Source organism: Chlorocebus sabaeus, chromosome 11, assembly GCF_047675955.1.
Source record: "Chlorocebus sabaeus isolate Y175 chromosome 11, mChlSab1.0.hap1, whole genome shotgun sequence".
Lineage (NCBI taxonomy): Eukaryota > Metazoa > Chordata > Mammalia > Primates > Cercopithecidae > Chlorocebus > Chlorocebus sabaeus.
In genome coordinates, this window is record NC_132914.1 from 112495020 (window position 1) to 112510997 (window position 15978).

The 15978-nt window shown below is 41.3% G+C and overlaps 1 long non-coding RNA gene across 1 annotated transcript; it reads right to left on the reverse strand.

Moving 5' to 3' along the window:
• Positions 1 to 10454: 10454 nt before the first annotated feature.
• LOC103239195 (uncharacterized) lies at positions 10455 to 15381 on the reverse strand. The gene is made up of 3 exons (XR_005239841.2): positions 15142 to 15381; positions 10644 to 10755; positions 10455 to 10523 (listed from the first exon to the last, which is right to left on the reverse strand). It is a non-coding gene; the product is annotated as an uncharacterized lncRNA (long non-coding RNA).
• Positions 15382 to 15978: the final 597 nt, after the last annotated feature.

A 15978-nucleotide genomic window follows, 5' to 3' on the forward strand; every position in this document is an offset into this window, starting at 1 on the left:
TTAATAAAAAATAATTAAAAATCATCCACAAATATGTTTGTTCTTAGCATTTCAAACAGTATAGAATTTTATAGAGTTTTAGAGAGTAAAAGCTGTTTTTCTTCTGATCCTTCCCAAAACCAGGCAACCCCCAATTACTGTTAATAGTTTAGTGTGTCACGTTCCAGACATCTACATTTTTTATTCAAATAAATATATGCACATATACACTCAGATGATAATTCAAAACAGAAATGGAACTATACTATTCCTATTATACTGTGACGTGGCTCACTTAATAGGATATTGTGTACATTCCTGTGTGTGATTTTGTTTGTTTGTTATTTATCTATTTTTTTATTTTACTTTAAGTTCTGGGATACATGTGCAGAACATGCAGGTTTGTTACATAGGTATACACGTGCCATAGTGGTTTGCTGCAACTATCAACCCATCATCTAGGTTTTTAAATCCCGCATGCATTAGGTATTTGTCCTAATGCTCTCCCTACCCTAGCTCCCCCATCCCCCGACAGGCCCCATGTGTGATGTTAGCTTCCCTGTGTCCAGGTGTGTCATTGTTTAACTCCCACTTATGAGTGAGAACATGCAATGTTTGCTTTTCTGTTCCTGTATTAGTTTGCTGAGCATGATAGATTCCCTGCAAAGGACATGAACCTGTTCTTTGTTATAGCTGCATAATATTCCATGGTGTATATGTGCCACATTTTCTTTATCCAGTCTATCATTAATAGGCATTTGGGTTGATTCCAAGTCTTTGCTATTGTGAACAGTGCCACAATAAACATATGTGTGCATGTGTCTTTATAGTAGAATGATTTATAATCCTTTGGGTATCTAATACAAATAAATATAGCATATTCTTGCTAATGGTTATAGAGTATACCACTTTTGAAAGTATATGACTTAGTTGAATTCATCACGAAGAGATGGTCATTTTTGTAGCTTCCTATTTTTCACTACTGTAAACAGCATGACCCTAAATATGTGCTTGTACATGTTTGTTTGTTTGTTTGTTTGCTTTAAGACAGGGTCTCACTCACTCTATCATCCAGGTTGGAGTACAGTGGTACAACCCTGGCTCACTGTAACCTCTGCCTCCTGGGTTCAAGTGATTCTCCTGCCTCAGCCTCCGGAATACCTGAGATTACAGGTGTATGCCACCACGCCTGGATAATTTTCGTATTTTTAGTAAAGATGGGGTTTCACCGTGTCGGCCAGACTGGCCTCAAACTCCTGACCCCACGTGATCCCTCAACTTTGGCCTGCTGAAGTGTTAGTATTACAGGCATGTGCCCATATGCTTTTTTGAACATGTGTAGTCTGAAAGGTGACTTGCTTTGGAGAGAAAATACTGGGATTCAACCTTCTGTCCATTTGGCAATTTTCTTCCATTCTTTTCCAGTCAGAGTTTTCTATGCCTAAGAGGGTAATTGACACAGAATGACAGCTACTTGTTTTCATTGCTGCTTTTCTTTTTTACCTGCTTCTGGGGAGTAAGGGAGAATTGAAAACTGAAATGGATGCACTCTCTTGCCAAAGTGGGAAGATGGTCATGAAGGCCAGCTCAAGCTTCAAGACAAAAGCTATTAATAGTGCTCTTCACATCATTCCTCGAGAGAAAGAAGATGCTCTTACTGATTAAAAATCTTGGCAGTTTTTAGCAACAAGGAAAGTTGGTGAATTTTCCCAGGTTAAGTATGAAACATGACAGAGCTTGGATGAGCTGCTCTGACTCCCTATTCATTGTTGCTATTTTCCTTTTTTTTTTCTTTTTTTAAAGTATACTTTAAGTTCTGGGATACATGTGCAGAACATGCAGGTTTGTTACATAGGTATACACATGCCTTGGTGGTTTGCTGAACTCACATCTGAACCCGTCATCTACTCATTGTTGCTATTTTCTATGAGGCCCTCAACCCCCTGTGATTTCAGTATAAACACCATACAGCCACCCACAGCCCACCCGGCTCCCTATGACTCAGTCACATACTCATCCCAGAGTCATTAGAGAATGGAAATCATGAGCAAGATCTGGCTCACACCCAGGGAGTGACAAAGCATGTCCAGAAAATCAGGGATTCCCCTTCTGCCAAGGAGGCACGAGTGGAGACAGCCAATTCTCCATGGTCAGGAGGGGATATTTCAAAGCTCCAGGCCTCTGAGGTTGGCAGAACTGCATGTTGTTTTGGGAAACTGTGCATTGCAGCAATTGTGAGGGAACAGAACTGTCTTCGAGGCAAGAGAAATAACAGAGCTGAAATAGACCATGCATTAATGGCGAATTGCAATCTCAGGTCTCATTGGTGCCATGCTCTTAATTATAAATAGTATTTGAAACCCATTTCCCTCCCTCATTAATGATAACAACTAAGTTTGTTAAGTAGTTACTCTGTTTTAGGCACTGTCCTAGGGACTTAGAATACTGTAAGTATTTTGGACAACCCTTTTGATAGGATTATTATGATCTTCACTGCAAATTGAAGAAACCAAGTCTCAGAGAGGCTAGACAAGCACTTTGTTACACAGTTAAGAGAGAACGAATCCCAGGCATTGTGAAAGATTACAATAAGCACAAAATAAAAAGTTCCAATGCATGTTACAAATCATTACTGAAAAGGAGCAAATACATTTAACCTCAAAGTTAACCTCACAGTTTCTGAAGGTTGAGAATCTGGAAGCAGCTTAACTACATGGTTCTACTTCAGAGTCTCTCATGACATTGCAGTCAAGTAGTCAGATGGGCTGTAATCTCATCTGAAGGCTTGACTGAGGGAAATCCATTTCCATGCTTATTCATGTGGCTGTTGGCAGGAAGTCTCAGATTCTCACTATGTGCGTCTCTCTTCAGGGCTGCTCCCAAAATAGCTCCCCCAAACTGCTCCCTGCAATCAGTTGAAAGACAGAGAGGAGAGGAGAGAGAGGAGAGGACGGAGGAAGAAAAAAGGAGAGCAGGAAAGTGGGGGATGGGGGAGAAATAATATACCTGCAATATTTTTTGTTATCTAATCTCAGAGGTGAAACACCATCACTTCTGCTGTATGCCATTGGTCAGACCAACCCTGGTACAATGTGGGAGGGAACTACATAAGGATAGGACTATTAGAAGCTGGTTACCATAAGAATACATCTCTCAGCTAGAAAATCTTTGTGGTCTTCATGTGAAACAACATACCGAGGACCTAGTATCCTTTATTTTTTCTCTTCATCCATCACTCAGACCAATGTCAAATGTATACAATTGGAGGGAACATTTCCTGCCAAAGAATGAAGAGTTTCTATCCTGATTCTGCACAGGAATATCACCCAATAAACTTCGTTCCTGTCAACTCAGTCTCCTCAACAAACAGGCAAGTGGCATTGCCTTCCCTCTTACCACCTTGAACCAAGGATGCTGATCATTCTAACTCCAACTCTATCACAAAAGTTAATTCTCTACCTTGCTCTGCCCTCTCTGTGATGCATGCAGACTATAAAACTCATGTTCCCTTACCCCCGGCTTTCAGTTGGGTTTGATCAATGATAAACACCAGCAGAAGACTGAGGGTGGCAAGAGAGAGCGCTTGGGTATCAATGCCTCTATTCCCTTTCTGCTTCTGTATTATATATCTGAAAGGGTTTGTGGCTCCCCATGTTTACACCACTCACTGGGTGGCCTCACCTCCATGGCTCCAGCTTTCATTGGACCCCAAGAGTCCTTTTCCTCCCACTGTCCCTTGTGTTTTAGGGCTAGTGACAACTTCCTGCTTTTAGAAGTCCCTGATGGTGCTTCATCATCCATTTCTGGTTCTCCTAACTCAGCTCATAATTCTGTACAAAGTCCTTATAGAAATGTCTCTCAGTTAAACAGCTGAATGGATTTTTTTTTTTTTTCTGTTGGGATCCTGGCTCCACAGACAATGAAATGGGCTCTGACTCCCACACCTTTGTTTCTTCACACTTCAAGACAATCCTTTAAACATGTATAAGTGTAGAGAAGGGCATAAGGCTCACTTTCATAAACATGGGATTTGAGAAATCCCTTGAGACATATTATGGGGTATAAGGATTCACAAGGCCTAGGATTCACATGGCCCTGACCACCACATCACCCCAGCAGAACTTTTTGAATCATCAAAAGTTTTATGCATTTTAAATATGGAATGCATGAATGTAGGCTTTAAGAGGATTTCCAGTGGATGATTACCTAGGGCACTGAAATGTGAGGAGCTTGAGTAAGTTCTTCCTCATCCCCCAAATCCCACCTCCCTACCAAAACCAATCACGGTTTGCAATTTGAGTTATGTAACACTGTGTATGGCCTCTTCTTTATTATAATTTCCTCATAGGAATCTATTGTTTTCTTCTTTCTGGGGAAAGAAGGTAGAGGAAACCTAAGTTTAAGAACATCCCTTCCTTAGACGAATACAATGTAGTAGTCTTCTATTACTGATAGTGTCTAAGAGAAAAGAGAAACAGCAAAGCTGCCAATGATTTTGCAAATCACTCCCTCTTACATTCATTCATCCATTCATTCACTTTTTCATTCCGAGATCTGTACCTTGTATTATGGAGGTTCTGAGGGTGCACAAATAAATCTGATGGGGTACCTTCCTTCAAGGACCCCACAATTGAGAGAAAGTAAGCAGACAAGAGCAAAACAGCCAAAGTAAAGCAGAGCTTTTTGTCATTGTATTTGTTTGTTTGTTTGTTTGTTTAAATCTAGACTTTCTCTCTTTTCCTCTGCCACAGAAGGTCAAACTGAAGGAGGATTCTTCCATGTGCTGTGTTCCATAAGAGTAGATTAAATAATTAGGATGATTTTATTTGTTCATATTTAAGAAGCCATTTCTCAGGCAGGCTCTGTGGAGGAGGGGTGGAGAATGAGGGCACAAAAACCCAGGAAAAAATCATTCTAATTAAACCATACCTCCAAGCTAAAGGAAATCTCTATTTAAAAAAATTTTTTTTATTAAATAAGCAAACAAAATCCTCTCACTTTCCCTCTTTGATGAATCCTTGCTTCACGGCAGTTCCTGAAGTTACAACAGTACATGGGACCATTAGTCCAATCACCAACTATCAACTCAAGCTAGAGGAAGACAAATGAAGCTTTCTCCCTTTTTCCCTATACAACTTTAACACCACAATTACAGATGTACACATCAAGGTGGGAAGATTGTTGTTGTTTTTGTTGTTGCTTGTTGTTTGTGTTTTGGTAGAGCTTCTTTTATCCTTTGTCCTTGGAATTTAAAAGATCTAAGGGAGTTGACCTGGAAAGATATTTATACTTTATTGGTGAATGGGAAAAGTTGCTTACTGAAAGACATATACAGTTTAATCTCACTTGTACGGACATATAAGTGCATGCCTATGTGTGTCTGGGTGTATATATCATACTTAAGAATGTATAGAAAATGTGGATGAATATAAATTAAAAGGTAAATAGTTTTCATTTTAAGTAACAAAATTGCAGATCATTGTTATTTTTCTCTTAGTGTTTATATTGATTTTTTTCAGATTTTTAACTTTTTAATATTGCTACCACTTATGGAATACTTGCTCTGTGTTTTCATAAGTGCCGTTGACATCCACTACCTCCTATAATCCTTTAGATACCCCACAGAGAGGGGTCCTATTATGCAGATCAAAAAAGTAAAGTCCAGAAAGATTAAGACTCTTGTGTAAGGTCACAAAACTCGTAAGTTGTAAGTTTAAGATTGGATCGGCTGGGTTCTGTGGCTCACGCCTGTAATCCCAGCACTTTGGGAAGTCAAGGCTGGCAGATACCGAGGTCAGGAGATCGAGACCATCCTGGTCAACATGGTGAAACCCCGTCCCTACCAAAAATACAAAAATTAGCCGGGTGTGGTGGCACACGACTATAGTCCCAGCTATTCGCAAGGCTGAGGCAGGAGAATCACTTGAACCCGGGAGGCAGAGGTTGCAGTGAGCCGAGATTGAGCCACTGCACTCCAGCCTAGTGACAGAGCAAGATTCCATCTCAAAAAAAAAAAAAAAAAAAAAAAAAAAAAAAAAAAAAAAAAAAAATGGAATGTGTTTTTTATGTGAAGATATTTTTAAAAACATTATCTAGAAAAAGAACTATCGAATTAATTCCTAAGAAACCAATTTAGAGAGTTAAAGGGAAGGGCAAAACTCACACTCATTTGAAAACTCCCTACCACATTTTCTAGGAGCCAAGTTGTTTGACAAAGCTCTAGATATTGGTGTGGTTAAAATGAAGTGAGAAAAAAGCAGACCAGCAAAGAGTATGATACCATTTTTCTAAGAGAGAGCGAAAGAGAGAAAGACAGAGAATGTTATATTTTCATCTAAGATGATTGTCATTATAAGATTAAATATTGATTTGATGTCCTCTTTTATTTAGAGGGGTATGAGATGAATGGTGTGAAATATTAAATACATGTATCTATCCTTTATTTTAAGATGTGTCGGGATCTCAGAAATCAGGAGAGCACGTGTGTACCTTAGAATCAAGGAACACTCACAGCAGATAATCTTTGCAGAAATAAGGACCAAAGGCCAGGCATGGTGGCTCAGGCCTATAATCTCAGCACTTTGGGAGGCTGAGGTGGTTGGATCACTTGAGGTCAGTTCGAGACCAGCCTGGCCAACATGGCGAAACCATGTCTTTACCAATAATATATAAATTTGCTGGGCTTGTTGGTGGGTACCTGAAATCCCAGCTACTCGGGAGGCTGAGGCAGGAGAATTGCTTGAACCCGGGAGGCAGAGGTTGCAGTGAGCTAAGATTGCGCCATTTCACTCTAACCTGGGCGACAGAGTGAGACTCTGTCAAGAATAAAGAAAGAAAAGAAAGAAAGAAAAGGAAGGAAGGAAGGAGGGAAGGAAGCGGGGGAGGGAGGGAGGAAATGAAGGAAGGGAGGGAAGGAGGAAATGAAGGAAGGAAGGAAGGAAGGAGGGAGGGAGGGAGGGAAGGATGGAGGGAAGGAAAGAAGGAGCAAAATATTCCAAGGAACAAAATATTATTTATTATCTCTGCATTTCTCATGTTTTCTACATTGAGTACTTATCACTTTTGTCATAATTAAAAGTTTATTTTAAAGACAAAGTAATTGCATTCAAAAACATCTTTCTGCATTATATCCCGTCTCTCATTATACCCCGTCTCTCATTATGCGCCTTCTCTCTGTATGAACCCACAGGGGCAGAGATCTGTAGACCTGTTTACTCCTTGAAGGGTTAAGCTATGTTTCTGGAGACCACTAGTATTTGACCTACAGCTGGCCCATTTTACAGATGAGAAGAAGAAGAATCAAGTCAAATACAAGTTAGAATTTTCAACCCCTATATTTTAGCAAGGATATTTTTGTTGTCTAACAACCTACTTTATAACCCCAAGAGGGTGGTGGATGGAAAGAGAGATATGAAAGGGAAAATCTCATGGAACACCCCAAACAAAAGAAAGGTAGAGGAAAACCTCTTGGAAGGTGATACTAGCTACAGTGTCGCTGGAGTCAATAAAAATACCCAGGGCCAGTCATTTAGAGACCTTTCCTCTCTTAATGTAACCCAGTTCTATTCACTTTTCATGTTTGAGTGTCTTCCTCATTTCCTCACCTATGTATCTTCCTTGTCCCTTACAGCATCTTCTTCCTTGCAGCTTCAAGTTACCATGGTTCCTCCGGCCTTAGCTTTGCCCCACACGATGTCTCTGCACAACATTTTAGCTCCCGAACTTCCCTGTCACCTCCACTCAATGTCCTCCCAGCTAACTTACAGAAAGACAGGGAATTACATTGGCCTATTCACCTTCATCTGTGCCAAGTAACACCACCGGTGACAGCTCAGCTGAAAGGCAACCAATAAATGACTTCCCCTGAGTCCATGGTGGCCCTTATTTCCTTGTATATTGACACCACTCTTGCATTTATACGATCATTCATTTATTCATTCAACAACTATGTATTGAGCACCAACTCTCTGGTAGTTCTAAGCACTGGGAATATAACAGTAGACAAAACAGGCAACCGTGACACAGTGTGGGTAAGGGGGTCAGGCATTAAATATGATACATATGTAAATTATGTGGTGTATTTGATAGGAATAAATAAGGCAGAGTGAGGTGGAGGGGGAGGTATTAGGGAGGTTATGTTTTTAAATAAGATGGCCAGAATAGGCCTCCCCAAGGCGACATTTGAACAACAATTGGGAGTAAGGGAGTATTCCATGATGCTATCTTGGGAAGGCATTTCAGGCAGAGGGGGCAGTGAGTGCAAAGGCCCTGAGGTGGCAATCATGCCTGGTATGCTTGAGGAGCATGATGGGAAGTCTGTGCATCTGGAGGAGAGTGAGGAAAAGAACCGCGCAGGAGATGAAATCAGATACCCCCCAGTAGGTGGAGGGTGGGTGGCCACGTAGAGCCTGTGGGTCATTGTAAGCAATTTGGGTTTTACCCTCCTTAGTCTAATTAAAACCGAATATCTCACCAAAGCCCTTTCAGAGCCCCTCTTTGCACATGTATGGAGGCGTTAAAAACAGAAAAAGGCTACAACAACTTTTCTTTCAGGGAAGAAAAGCTAAAATCATTACGCGGGTAAAGTGCATAGGAAGTCCTAGTTGTGGTGCCTGCACGTGTACACACACATATACACATGTATGCGTGCCTGCTGTCTCACACACACACATGCACGCACACACACACACACACACAGTCCTCCCTGAGAAGTAGGGGTGATATAAATAGAGAAATGGCGACGGTGGCAGCCTGGAGCCTTGGGCTGAAGTTGGATGAAGCCGTGGCACTAATGCTAATGAATTCTGATGATTTGGAGCGGTCATTAAACTAATAAGCCCATCTCCAAATTAGCACAGCGGTTGCAGCCAGCGAACATTTAATCAAGCCACCTTCATTATTTTAGACATGGCACACTTGGCAAAAGTGGCTGTAGGAGACGAGACTGGGGACCCTCATCTGATAATTTTATCACTTGCCTGCCAGAGCGTGAAGGAATCAGCGTGATGAAGTTGCCCTGTTGGTTTCTTTCCCTGCCAGAAGGGAATGCCAGGGAAAAGCAAGCCTTCGTCTCCTCTATAATTACATGAGCCCCATCTTTTTAAAAAATGTCTTGTGATACATTCATGATTTCTGATTTTGAATTTATTCTTTAAGTTTTACTAGTTGGTGTCTGTCTTCTAAAGAGTTTCTCTGCTTCAATTCCTCCCCCATTCTTTCTCCACCTCCCTCTCCTACCAAAAATTGATCCAACCCCTGGCCCAGCAACCCCACCCTTGCAAACCTCAGCTCAGACAAGGCCATGCATGAGGAAGGAGGGTGGTGGGTGCCCAGGGAGATTTTCAATTCCTCTCTTGAAACTTCTGGCCACATCTCTCTTTTACATGTGCCCCAGCATGCCCTGAAATGCCACCTTTTCTGGGCCAGTTTGTGATCTCTGTGGCCTAATCAAAGATGAGGGTGACCAACTCACCTTGGATTTCCTGGGACTTTTCTCGTTTTAGCACTGAAAGTCCCATGTCCTAGGGATTCCTTAGTCCCTGGCAAACTGGGACTGCTGGTCCCCAGGTCAGAGATTCAGCATCATTTCCGTCTCATAGTGGGCTTCAGTTTTTTGAGTGTAGTTTGGGTTTATGTGGTTGTTATTTATAAAGGATGAAATGCTGTTTCCCATCAGCAGCTCTCCCTCTCTCTCTTTCTCTCCCTCTCTCTTTCTCTTTCTCTCTCTCTCTCTCTCTCTCTCTCTCTCTCTCTCTCTCTCTCTCCCTCTCTCTCTCTCTCCCCCCCTATATTTCTTCTCTCTGATTCTGTCTCAATTTCTTCCTCTCATTAGGAAGATTAGATGAGTTAACGCTCCATGCCTGGGAAAGTTCTGTATAAGATAATTGCATCCAACTCCCTAATTTTAAAGTCAACTCAAAATTGACATCACGGAGTGCCTGGGGCGGGGCTCTCCCAGCTGGGAGGAGCTGCCTGTGGAAACTGAGGCTTACAGGGTTAAATTCTGCACTCAGGATGCCGCAGGTTCGTCCTCGGTGGTCCTTTGCTTCATCCCCAGGCCTGCCTGACTCCAAACACTGCCCTGGTAGGCACTGTCCTCTATGGCCTTAGGGAGCCACTTAACTTCAGTTTCTCCATAATACAAAAAGATAAATAATCCCTGCATTTTCTTCCTCACAGGAAGATTTAGGGTGGAATGAACAAACAGACTATAGATGGTTCTCTCCAGCAAAAGCAAATGGGGAACAGTCCAATCATCATTATGTTTACCCAGGTCCTTTCCCTGGGGTATTCACTTTTCTCTGCCTTGGATAGAAATAGAAAGAGAGAGAGAGAGAGAGAGTGTGTGTGTGTGTGTGTATTAACTGCTGCTGAACAATTTCTCCATAGTTCTTAGAGAAAGTGGCCCTCTGTAGGCATAAGAGGGATAGAACATTGATCCCACAAAAGCATGCAAAGCTAAAAGCTGTTCTTACCTTTACAAACACTTCTGTCAGGCCTGGGGAGGCCTCCTGGTTGGAGGATCAGCGAATTAGACCATGAAGCTGCAGAAACAGGGCAGAAGAAGAATTGAGTAAATAAACACGCCATTTGAAAGTGATTAAGTGGTTGACAGGAACCTCATCGTGGGTGGGTTAATTGATCAATATTTACTGAATCCTTACATTAGAGGCCATCCTGAGTCTTTAGAAGATGTCATTCTTGCTGCAGAGGTAATGGAAAAGATCTTTCGAAAGCCAAGACTCCAGTTCCGGCATACGGCAATCTATCCTCTTTCTGAAATGATAATGCCCACCATCATTTATTGAGCATTTACTAGGGCCCTTGATGTGCATTATTGAATGTGCATTATGGATAAATATATATAACAGATAAATATACATAATATATTTTATTTTAAAATATGCATTATGAAGTGCACGTTATTTTTATTGGATTCTCATGTTAATCTCTCAGAAAACTGAGACTCAGAGAAGCTAAGTGACTTACCTTCTGGAATGAAGCTCCCGTGTACACTTTCTCAACTTCCACGGATTCTGCCTCCCTTCGCCTGCGTATCAATCTAGATAAGCTAGAGCAGAACTCTGGAATTCTTGTTGTGTGCACAGATCACCTGAGGTCCCTTATTAAAATGCAACTCCTAGGTCTGGGCGCAGTGGCTCATGCCTGTAATCCCAGCACTTTGGGAGACTGAGGTGGGTGGATCGCTTGAGGTCAGGAGTTCAAGACAAGACTGGCCAATGTAGTGAAACCATGTCTCTACTAAAAATGCAAAAATTGGCTGGGCGTGGTGGTGCACCCCTGTAGTTCCAGCTACTCAGGAGGCTGAGGCATGAGAATTGCTTGAATCCAAGAGGCGGAGGCTGCAGTGAGCTGAGATCTCACCACTGCACTCCAGCCTGGGTGACAGAGTGAGATTCTGTCTCAGAAAAAAAAAAAAAAAAAAAAAAAAAAAATTGCAGCCCCTGATTCAGTAGGTCTGAAAGAGGGGGTCCAAGATTTTGAATTTCTAATAAACCCCCAGACGAGGCTGATGCAGTCAATCTGCAGGTCCCTCTTTGAGTGTCAAGGGGCTAGGATTTGTGGCAGTAACAAACATCCCCCAAATCTTGATGGGTTGAAATAACAAGGGCCCATTTTTTAATGCATGCTACATGTTCATCACAGGCTGGCTGAGGGCTCTGCTCCATGCCATCCTCACTTTAAGAATAAGAATAATGGAGGAACTATCATATGGAATACTGCCATTCACAAGAGCAGAGGAAAAAAGATCTCTGGTGGATCTCACACTGGCATTAAATACCCATCAAGAAGTTCACAACTCATTGGCTAGATTTAATCACATGACCCTAACTAAGTACAAGGAGATCACAGATTGTCTATTACATTTGGGAAAGATGAAGAGTCAGAAATATTTGGTAAGCATCAGTAAAACCATCACAGCCTCCTACAAATAAATCCAACAAGTGTTTACCAAGCACTGATTAAACAACCCACACAAAGTGAGGCACTATGGGGGATATTCAAAAAACTCTTCGCTCCCTTTCATGTGAACCCTGGCTACTTCAACAACAAAAAGGAAAACATTTGAATGACAGTTCAAATTACATGCACACAAAAGGCACATCAAAAGTTTTGCAACTTTAAAATATGCAGTGACTACAAAGGATCTTCTTTACTTATGCAAAATTTGAATTGCACAAGACTTTCCAAAATAAAAACTATTGCATAAGCTGGGAGTGACTGTGTTTTAAATGGAGATCAGTCTGTATGCATATTTTTGCATACCGTCTTTTTTTCTTATCATTTCCACATCTTGGATTTTATAGATGGCATCATTTTCTCAGGCTGTAATATTCTAACGTATTTAACCAGTCTTTTTTGTTGAATATTCAGATTCTAATATTTTGGCCATTTTTTTTCTTCTTTAAGAAACAGTACATCATTAACTCTAGTCACTCTGTTGCAGAGCTGGTCTTCTGAATTTAGTCCTCTTCTCTAATTGAAATTTTGTGTCCTTTGGCAAACATCTCCCCAACAACCATGCTCCCTCCACCAGCCCCTGAAAACCATCATTCTACTTTCTGTTTCTATGAGTTAAATGTTTTTAGATTCCACATATAAATGAGAGATCATGCAATATTTGTCTTTCTGTGGCTGGCTTATTTCACTTAGCGTAATGTCCTCCAGTTTCATGCACATTGCCACAAATAACAGGATTTTTAAAATAAAGCTGAATGTTATTCCACAGTGTACATCTACCACATTTTCTTCATCTATATGTTGTTCTGTTGATGGACACATGTTGCTTCCATAACTTGGCTGTTGCGACTAACGCTGCCATGAACATGTGAGTGTGGCTATCTCCTTGACATGCCAATTTCATTTCCTTTGGATGTATAACCCGTAGTGAGATTTCTGGATCATATGGTAGTTCTATTTTTTCTGGGGGATAGGGGGGACTGAGTTTTGCTCTTGTGGCCCAGGCTGAAGTGCAATGGCATGATCTCAGCTCACTGCAACCTCTGCCTCCTGGGTTCAAGCGGTTCTCCTGCCTCAGCCTCCTGAGTAGCTAGGACTACAGGCATGCGCCACCATGCCCAGCTAATTTTGTATTTTTAGTAGAGATGGGGTTTCACCATGTTGGTCAGGCTGGTCTTGAACTCCCGACCTCAGGTGATCCGTCCACCTTGGCCTCCCAAAGTGCTGGGATTACAGGCATGAGCCACTACTCCCGGCCTCTATTTTTAATTTTCTGAGGAACCTCCGTACTGTTTTCCATAAAGGTCATACCAACTCTGCTATTACTTTCAACAATGAATTAGCTGATGGCAAAATATTTCTGCATATTTATTTCTTCAGAAAAAAACCTAAAAGTAGAATCAGCCAGTTAAGAAAAATGAATGCTTTTAAGAGTTTTGCTATGCAGTGTCAAAATGCTGCCATAGAGCTTATACCAATTCAGATTCCCATCAGTATTCTATGAATGTCCATTTCATCACACTCTCGCAAGAATGGTAAGTAGGTTTTAATCACAAATTTGAGAGTAAAATATGTTATTGCAATTATGGCTTGTGTTTCTCTGGTAACTAATGTGTGTGAATATATACAGTTTTAAATATTCATTAGCGAAATTTTCATTCCCTTTCACTTATTAGTTTATGTCTCAGTTCCATTTTATTTTCCTTTGGGGTTTTAGAATTTTGCTTATTCTATGACTGCTTTATGTAAAGGAGCACTTAACCCTTTGTTGAATACATATGTAGCTAAAATTATTTCCAGTATGTCTCTTGCCTTTTAGTTATCTTTTTAAAAATAAATAAATAAATGATACTGGGGAGATCTGAATTGGTGTAAGTGCTAAGGGAACAATTTGACAGTGTGTATTGAAAGTTTTTAAAACTTAATAATCCTTGAGTAAGCAATTCCACTTCTGGAAATTTTTCCTAAGGAAATCCAAATGAACCTGCCAAAATATTCAGGGACCTGGTTAATCATTGTAGTGTTGCAAATGATAGCAAAATGAGCCCTTTATTTTATTTAGTGAGACCTACCCATTCTTTCTTTCCTTGTGTTTCCTTTTTATTATTTATATTAACGTTATACTAAGAGACATAAAGATGATGTCATTTTAATATTCTTTGAAGTTTTCTTTTCTGCTTAATTAAAAGTGGATAGATAAAACAAAGATGGATAGCTAGATGATAGTAGATGATAGACAGGTAGGTAGATAGATTAGATAGATAGATAGATAGATAGATAGATAGATAGATAGATAGATAGATAGGATAGATACACAGATAAGTGGGGTGAATGGATGGGTAGATATCATATATATAATTATGTATATAAATACTGTGTATATAGATACACAGATACATATATGTATGCATGTATGTATACACACACACAGAGCGAGAGACAGAAAAGGGGAGAGACAGAGACAGAGACAGAAACAGAGTCAGAGAGAGACAGAGGGAAAGAAAGAGACAGAAAGAGAGATCCTCTGGTTCCCTATATTGAATGTACCTCAGGATCACATGCAGAGTTTTAGTAACTTACACAAGTCTGGGCTCCTCCTCCAGAAAGAATGATTCAGTGGTGTTGGGTGGGGCCCAGGCATGGAGGAAAGAGCGTGAGCAGTGGTACTAGGAGCAGAAGCCAAGAATCAGAGAGAAAACAAGGAGGCAGCTGAGTCACCTCCAAAGCAGAGAGCTAGAGTTCAGAATGAGCAAGCTCCTGCCTAACTGAAAGTAAAATCCACACTCCACAGAATGGCACTGAGGCTCCATTCCCATCCGGCCCTGGAGCACAGAACAGAGCCCACCTTGTCCCAGGCTCCCCAGCCTCAACCCACCCAGTTCCACTGGCCTTTGTTTCTGTTTCCCCAAAGTGCCAAGCCGGTTCCTGTCCCAGGACCTTTGTTCCTGAGCTTCTCTCTGCCTGAGACATAGCTGTCTCTCATTATTTATTTAACAAAGTACAAAAGGCACATCCTCAGGGGCACCCTTCCTGGACCTTCTCTTCCAAACACCACCCCAGTTCCTTGTAACCAGGTACTTCCTGCCTCATGACCACATCCTGGGGCTCTCTCCTCCATCCCTCTCCACGGCTCAGTTCTCTCCATCTCTCTCACCTAAACAGGCGCCACACTCCCCTCACCTCTTCAGCTTCTGCTGTGGGTTGTCAGTAATTCAGGTCCATCAGGCTCATCTCTGGAAAGGACAATGGGGATGGTGTCACATCACCTTCCAAGTATGACTTTCAGTTTCTCTTCACCTACTGATGTGCTATTACTCTAAAAGCCTGCCTGCTCTCTCTCTCTCTCTCTCTCTGCCTTCAGTTGTTTTGCCAAATGTGCCTTTTATTACCCTATCCTTGGTGTATGCCATTCTGAAATGCGGGTAGGAAATACCATACCCCACATATGAATTGTTCCACTGATCCCTTGAAAACCTAGAGTGAGAATATATTGAATGCGGACCTACCGTGTTCTAGGTATTGTGATGGGCAATGAAGATTAAGATGTTCTCCCTTTACTCAAGGATCTCTCAGGCATTCTTCAGTTTGCCACAGTCCCCGCGACTCCCTATCATTACCCTTAGTCTGCTTTACACATTTTTTACTTGCCATGACTCTGTCACCATTTGAGATTCTAATATTTATTGTTGAAATTGTTAAGAAGTTTACAGCAGGTTTTAAGCAGAGATGTGACAGAGATCTGTTTTGTTATTTATAGGGGAGATAGACATGTAAACACAATTCCAGTTACGTAAATGTCATTAATCATGTACCATTTGTTGAACACCTTCTATGTGCCTGGCCCTATTGAAGCCCCGGGTACTGTTTTAGGTGCTATGATGAGGGTAAGGCAGAATGCCTTAAGAATGTACCAGAGGATTCCTTTACTCACTTCAAGTTTTCAGATGGGATTTCCTGATGGAAGATGGTGACTAAGAGCGAAAGAGTCTGCAAGGGATAAAATGCTCCAGGCAGAAG